Source organism: Amblyomma americanum, chromosome 1 (genome assembly GCF_052857255.1).
Source record: "Amblyomma americanum isolate KBUSLIRL-KWMA chromosome 1, ASM5285725v1, whole genome shotgun sequence".
In the NCBI taxonomy this organism is placed as follows: Eukaryota; Metazoa; Arthropoda; class Arachnida; order Ixodida; family Ixodidae; genus Amblyomma; species Amblyomma americanum.
Window position 1 is genome coordinate 366,107,371 of NC_135497.1, and position 7,708 is coordinate 366,115,078.

Consider the following 7,708-nt stretch of genomic DNA (forward strand, 5'->3'; position numbering starts at 1 on the left):
CCGCACCGTGATTAGATGACAAAAATTTTCGTGGGACAATAAAAAGAATGAAAAATAAAATGTCCCTGCCCGTGCCCCTAAGTATAATGGGCTTGTGATTAGGTGCCATATAACAGGTTGGGGTAACCTAAAAAGATTGAAAAATAATAAGCCCCTACCTGTACGACTGACGTATAACAGGCTGAATTTAATTTGAACATCAAAGAAAAGGACCGAGGGCAGCGATAATTTTACCACCCGTGGGTGGGGAAAATGGAAAAAAATAAGGAGAGGGGGTAAACAGCTACATTGCGACCCACAGCCGGGTGAACGGGCCCGGGGAGACTCCCATGATCTCTCTTGAGACGTAGCGGAAAGGATGGGTGAAATGGATAGGTTGTAAGGTTGTCGGGAAAGGGGTTATGGGCATTGGAATAGGGACAGCGTGTTTTTTGTTCTGATCCTTCGAATCAGGCAGACTTCGGCGCTCAGCGTGTCAGCTCATAAACAGATCTCAGCGACGCGTATTTGCGATCGCCGAGTATGGTCGCGCGCGCCGCCACGTCGATCTCACGGTGGACGTTTGAAGATGACGCGAACGTTCTGGAAGTAACGCACCTTATTTCCTAAAGCCACGCTTTGCGGGCTCGAGTGGCGAGCTAAAGAATGTAGCAAAGCATACGACGCCTTGCTAGTGACTGTCAACATGGGCGCGACGGCAGGCAGCTGGACCGTCTGTCTGGACGGCGGCGACCGCTCTCCCGCCCACTCCTTCACCGTGAACAGTGAAGACATATGGTGAAGTAACTACGTACAATCTTCCAACCGAAAACCGTCGTTCGCAGACGACAATCCCTCCTTTCTGTCCCTATCACCCCCTTCGCCTCCCTCTGCAGCGCAGCGGTGCTCTCATCAGAGACGGTTGCAAGCCCTGCACAAAAATTTCCTTCAAAAACAAGAACCACATCAAATTTCGCATTCTTCGAAAGGAGAGGGAAGACGTCTCTTTATCTATATGAGAAGGAAGTTGCTGAAATGGCACAATAGCGCAGAAGTGCGAGCGCGAGGAGCGGGTAGAGACAGTACTCGTCAAGGGAATGCATCATTGTAAATGTTACCTTTCGACAAATTCCGTTTACACGTTGTCTCCAAAGCCGGTGGTGACCGTCGGGGCTTCAGGTTTTTCATCTCCCCTCGCGCTAACCCCTTCAGTCAGCAGAACAGAAAGTGAAAACTTGGTCTGTGAAAGAGGGTTTCTGGTTGGAAAACACCTTCCTGCAAGTCAGCTTTCCTGCACTTTTCCAAGTGGTCCGCTCGAGCGGCATACTACGTACAGAGTCGATCACACTTGTCTAGAGCGCCTGAGTGGTGTGCTGCGGAGCAAATTAAATTAAAGATTATCGCAGCTGCTCTGCTGGGGATACGGCACTGGTGCCTGCGCGGTTCACATGTCTATGAGGCTTCTCTACAACGCAATTATTATGTGTGAAAGTCAATACCTACTTCAGAATTTCGCTTTATTTCCACTGGGCGGCACCGATCGAGCGCTCTAGACAAGTGTGATCGACTCTGTACTCAAGGGAGCTGACTGGTTCGTATTCAAAGTGAAATAGCTAAAGGACGCCTAAGAGCAAGATAAAAACAACGGCATTATCACTTTGTCCACATGCGGCGAACTACAAGCGTAATGAACGAATTTTCCCACTACCCGTCAGTTAATCTTTCCTCAATCCTGCTCACGGCACCAGTTAAATCTTCCTGCTTCGGTGATGGCCAGTTGGTGCTGGTGGGTTGCTCATCCCGAGCGATGAATGACGATGGCAGGTTGGCCGGTGATCGAAGTACGAAGAGCCTTCAGGACTTCGTCCGCTCGTCCGGCGAAACGTTGCCGGTTGGGGCAGCAACTCAGACTTCTTAGCAAGCAAAACTGATTTATTAAGGACGAGATCGAAGTACAAGGCAGGTGAGAAAAGACTGTATAAGAGCGGCCGAGACTCGGCGCGCTCTTTCCAACTCTGTTTGCAGCGGGTTTTAAACCCTTCGATAATTGGACAGTTTTACTAAACCAGCTCTCACCCAGTTTGAACCAATAGCAGTGCAATGACACCGTACATACAAGTCGGCGGAGCCCAGGGGTCACCAGCGCCGTGGGCTTCTAACATGCTTAAAACCGTGGCTCGGCACATGTGGCTGGTCACGTGTTCTGCGGCGGCAACCACGACCGCGGGCTGCGCTCTGATTGGACCTCTGCCACCCCTCTCCCCATAGGCTGCAGCGCGGAGTCTAGTTTCGCGAGTTTTGGCGGGAAAATCTTGCCGGGCTACTGTGATTATCACCCGGAGGAACGGCCGGTAGTGGAGGACGCTGTACCATTAGCGGGAAATTCGCGTGCCTTGGCGGTGCGCTCGACTATTTTTGACAGCCCAAGCATGGCCATCGCGCTTGGAGCACGATTCAACGACCTTGCCGAGTTCGACAGAGTGTTCCGCGAGTCTCAAGTGCAGAACAATATCCTCTTCGTAGTTAAAGCTACAAAGACGGTGGAAGTGGTGAATGTGCGGCTCAGTGTTGGCTTGGAGCGATTGGAGAAGCTGAAATATGCAAATGCGACATACATTGCAAGCATGGAGGTGAGCTGAGGTCCACAGCAACAGGCGTACGACCTCACCAAAGGTGAGATTGAATACTTTCTTGGTTGCGGCGACTCGGTCTATAGAGCACTTTATGGGCTCAGGCCTGTGTACTGATAATGGTTACTATATTCTCATGGAGTTAACAACTGGCAGAAGAAGAAAAAAAGTCAGGTTGCATTTATTTGCATTGAGCGAACTTTTTGACAACTGACGCAAATTCTAGTGCAGCGGCACTACTAGACGCATTTTCCGTTTTCCGGCATACGTTCGAGGGTTCGAACCCGGCCGCGGCGGCGGTGTTTCGATGCAGGCGAAATGCAAAGCCGTCCGTGTGCGGTGTGATGTCAGTGCACGTTAAAGATAATTATACCGGAGCCCCCCACTACGGCACCTTTTGCTCTCTTTCGCCTTTCACTCCCACCTTCCTCCCTTCCCCTACGGTGCGGTTCCGGTGTCCACCAGTTCCGTTCCTAAAAAAAATACTCGTGCCTACATCCATGAAGCCTGCTTTGAGGCAGGCGGCCCACAGAGTGGTAGGCAACCTGCCAGGTAGGTACACCTGGCAGGCCTTCACCTGGGTGAAGGCCTTTAGTGTGAGGGCCTTCATGGTAAATGCGTTCTCGGACCTGCCAGGTGTGAGCACCTGGCAGGCCTTCACCTGGGTGAAGGTCGTCAAGGTAAATGCCATCAGGGTAAAGTCCTTTGTCTCGAAGTCTTTAGGTGAAATGCTTTTGTTGTGAAGGCATTTCGTGTAAAAGCCTTTAGGTAAAAGGATGCTTTCACATTCGCAGCATGTAAAGATGTTAAGTGCCTATCGTAACTATAGTGCTACTGCACAGTATTCTGTGCTTAGCCATGTTGAGCCGTCTGCTATTTTTGCAACCTGTGTAGGAGAACCAAGACACAAGAGAGGGTCTGTCCTGTCCGTGTCTTTCTTTCTGTCCATGTCTTTCCTTTCGTGCTTTACCAGCCATGAATATGAACCAATTTGCCCTACTTTCTGCTCTTCTAAGGGTTTACAGCCCTCTGGCATTGTGCACGCTTTTCCATGTTTTAAGGTTTTACTACCAGCTTGCCCCAATTGTTGCCACATGGAATTGAAACTTTTCAAGCATGCAATCATGTCAGTTTGATTACAGTTTCTAAACTGTGTGCAGGACAATGAAGAAAGGATGTCCAGCTACCGTTGTATTTGCAGCACGACGCGCAAGCCAGCAGCTTGAAATAACAAAACTTGACTGCAACCACAACCATGAAGTCAGCAAAGAAATTTTTGAATCATATCCAGAGCGTCGTCGGCTGACAGAAGAAGAAAAGGAGTATGTGCTTCCGTTGATTGAACTAAACGTCCCGCCGAGCGTAATAGTTGGAAAGCTAGTCGAAAAGACAGGTAAGGAATGTGCTTGATTTTTCTTCTGATGTGCTCTTTTACTAGCACAGCCTTGCTTTGAAAGTAATAGTTTTGTAATGAATTGATTAGATTACTTTCAGGAAAGAGTCACGACTAAAGACTTGCACAACCTGAAGCATTCAATGTATGGAGCGGATGAGGCCCAACTACTGGTTAAAGAGATTGAAAACTGCCGTGAACAACACAAAGCAAAAATTATACCTGTCACTGATGATGATAAACAACTTCAGGTTCTCCTGATCCAGACACCGCACATGCAGCAGGCATATCAGTCATTTCCAGAAGTGCTGCTGCTAGATGCGACTTACAGAACCAACAAACTTAAGATGCCACTTTTTGTTTTGTTTGTACAAGACGGTTGTGGAGACAGCCAGGTGGTCGCATACGCTTTTGTTGCTTCTGAACAGTGTCACCATGTCTCGAAAATGCTGGAGCTTTTCGTCAAGGAAAACCCATGTTCTGAAAAGAGAGATGTAATCGTCGTAGACAAAGACTTTTCAGAAATCAGTGCAATTCGGAGCACTTTTCCAAGTGCGCCATCGGTACAACTGTGCCAATTTCATGCTGTAAAGGCATTCAGAACAGCAGCCAGCCAATTTCCAAGGTCTGTCGAAGAACGAGACCTTATGATGGTGGTATTCAACCAAATGTTGCATGCACCAACAGCAAACAAGTACGTTGAAGCAAGACGCGAGTTTGAAAGGTTTGCCAGTAAAGAAGCTGTGCAATACCTCGAGAATAATTGGAACTCCATGAAGAACATGTGGGCCCGTCACATCTGTGACCAAGAGTTTACCTGTGGAGCAAACACAACTAACCGAGTAGAAGCACATAACAGTTTCATAAAAACAGCCCTCTCATCCTCTACAAAGCTTCACGATGCCTTGAGCAGATTACTGAATTTAGCAACGATAATGCAACGAAAAGCGGCCCGCTCAGTAACCCTGCTGAAAACGTGTCAGTTTTGCAACCACATGAAAGTGCACAAAGTTGAAGAAGTGTGTTAAAAGTGTTGACACCATATACTTGCTCAGTGATCAGGAAACAGCTAATCAAAGCTGAAGACAGTGACGCCGAAGTGAAACAGACATCTGAAAAACAGTATGCTGTGGCTTCTACAACTGGCGAAGGCTGGCATCATATATCGCTGGAAAAAGAAAAATGTGATTGCATTTTCTTTTCCAAGATGGGCCTACTGTGTCGCCATTTCTTGGCCGTTTGCATAAAGTTTGATGTTGAGCCGTACCTCCAACAGGCAGTTCGAAAACGCTGGTTTAAATAGTATCAGAGTAACTTCGTGTCATCTAGTGAGCAAGCCAGCAATGAATACCATGGGACCACAGAAGGTCTTGAAATCCTCTCAATGCCTGGACCAAGCTTTGAAAAAATGAATCGAAATCAGCGGTATAATTTTGCAATGCAAACAATGAAGGCCATTGCTGACACTTTGGCTGACTGCAAGCCGGAAACCTTTGCAAAGCGATTAAGGATTCTTGAAGACATGAACCCACCATGGCTGAAGGGAAGCGAGGCGGAAAAAATGTACGGTTCTATGTATTCCGATGGCAGCAGTGAAGATGAGGGGGCACCCAAAAGCGATAATAGTACATTAGAAAAAACGGTCACAAAAGAAGTGGCGGAAAAAGTGACTGAAGAAGCATGTGCCATTAAACTTCCCATTGTCAAAGCCAAAGGGCGTACCACCAAGCGCCTTCGTCAGCGGAAAGTCCAGAAGCGCAAGAGACAGGGAGAACCAGTACCTTTTAATGAACTGACAGCTGAGGCGCAAGACACACGTAAGATATTTTAATGTGCTTCGTAAAAATGGCCCACACAAGCGTGATATCAGATGAACAGCAAAAGCGTAACAGGCCTTCGGTGCAGCTTTGCCCTTCAGTAAGGCTGGCACTTGCCCTTTCTAGTGCCAAAGCACATCTAGCCGCACTCCCCCTGTATGCCTGTGTGAATCCTCTGGTAGCATATGTAAATGGCTCACTGGGTCAGTGGACACCTCAGTCGCTCCTTGTGTATGTGGTGACATCCACCTACAAATTGAGAGGCAGTTATGCGCCTTTACTTTTATCAAAACCATTGGAAGGCTTAGACCCCCTTCATTTTAAGGAAAAGAAAGGCACATAACTGTCTTCCTGGGTCAGTGAACACCTCAATAACTCTTTGAGGTATGTAGCGGTGGTGTCCACCAGAAGAAAAATCCGTGTTTTCACACAATATTTTGTGCTTCTCCATGCCAAACCGCCAGCAGTCTTTTTTTAAATTTGTTAGCAGTAAACTGATTACAGCTGAGAAAAACGTGCAATTTTTCGGTATATGCACGTTTCGTGTCATGCAGTTTTCATAAGGAGACTTTAAAGCAGAAAGAAAATGCTAGAGAATTGACACAGCAGGCATTTACACTATACATGTTACTTGAAGCCACCAAAGCTCAGAAATGTTTTCATAAGTGAAGTACTGAAATTTTAGTATGCTGACGGTGCACTGCAAAAATTTACGGAATATATTTAAAACATATACAATCGACAGATAACGTGAGCTTACACATGCAGTCGCATAACCATGAGAGAAGTGTGGGAATCAGAGATGTCCACTACTCGCATGTGTACCCCTCTTCAGCTACTGCTGACAAAGGAAACCGGCTCTGCACTCGCATCACATCTCCACTCTCCTCACTTTTGGCATGCATCGGCTGTCGGCTACGGAATCGTGTAAAGTCATAGGCAGCTGCGTGCATCGCTCACCTCGTAACTCTTTTGCCACTGTTTCAAGCTCTCTCTGAACACTAAATGTTGCGGGGCCATTTGGTGTCATGCAAGAAAAACAAAAAGCAAAGTGTTCATAGAAGGCTACAAAATTGTCTTTGTTGAAATTTTCTGGTGCACACAATTTTGAATTATATTTCTCAGTTCATTTTTTTTCAGTGCTTTTAGCTGGCATAGCTGGCAAGGATGCCACAGTACATGTCCTTACTGGGCAGGGCCTCTTGGATGAGCAGGACATTAAAGTCCGTCCTGAAAAGCTGCCAAGTGCCCTTCTCGACTACAGGGTATTTTTACCCAAACTGAAAAAGTATTTTACGCCAGATGCATGGCTGCTGCTCACATCATCTAGTAAGAATGTTTTCTCTTGATTACATTTGTACCTGTGATACTTTGTCTCAGTAAATATTTATCATCTGTTCACAGTTGCAGCAAAGAAAAATGGAGATGTCTGGTGCTGCGGACAATGCAAAGAGAAGGATGATGGCGAGTTGAAGATGATTGCATGCGACCAATGCCTCGAGTGGTTTCACTGGTAATAATTTGCCCTCACAATTACAATTTAGTCATACACATGTACTAAAATGCTGTTTTTGTTTTGCAACAGGTCATGCGTATCTGTGAAGGAGGATTTTGGGCGATCGTGGTTTTGTCCCAAGTGCTGTGCATTCGAATAAATGTTGTGCCAATAAAATGCTTAATCATTTCATTCCTGCTTTCCGAGTTAACACTGAGCAGCTTATAACTGCTTTTCTAGCAATGCTACATTCTCTGTTCAGCGAAGTGGCTGCCTACCTGGAATCGTGGAGCCGTGTGAAGTGCAACTTTAAGTTTTAAAGACGGTCACATTAAGTTCTAGTAGTTCACAATGAAAAAGCATAGCCAGGCATGCGAGGAAACAGTGGTAAAAT

At 46.7% G+C, this 7,708-nt stretch overlaps 1 pseudogene; it reads left to right on the plus strand.

Moving 5' to 3' along the window:
• The first annotated feature begins 2,408 nt into the window (after positions 1 to 2,408).
• On the plus strand, positions 2,409 to 7,474 carry LOC144121958 (uncharacterized; annotated as a pseudogene).
• The last annotated feature ends 234 nt before the right edge of the window (positions 7,475 to 7,708 follow it).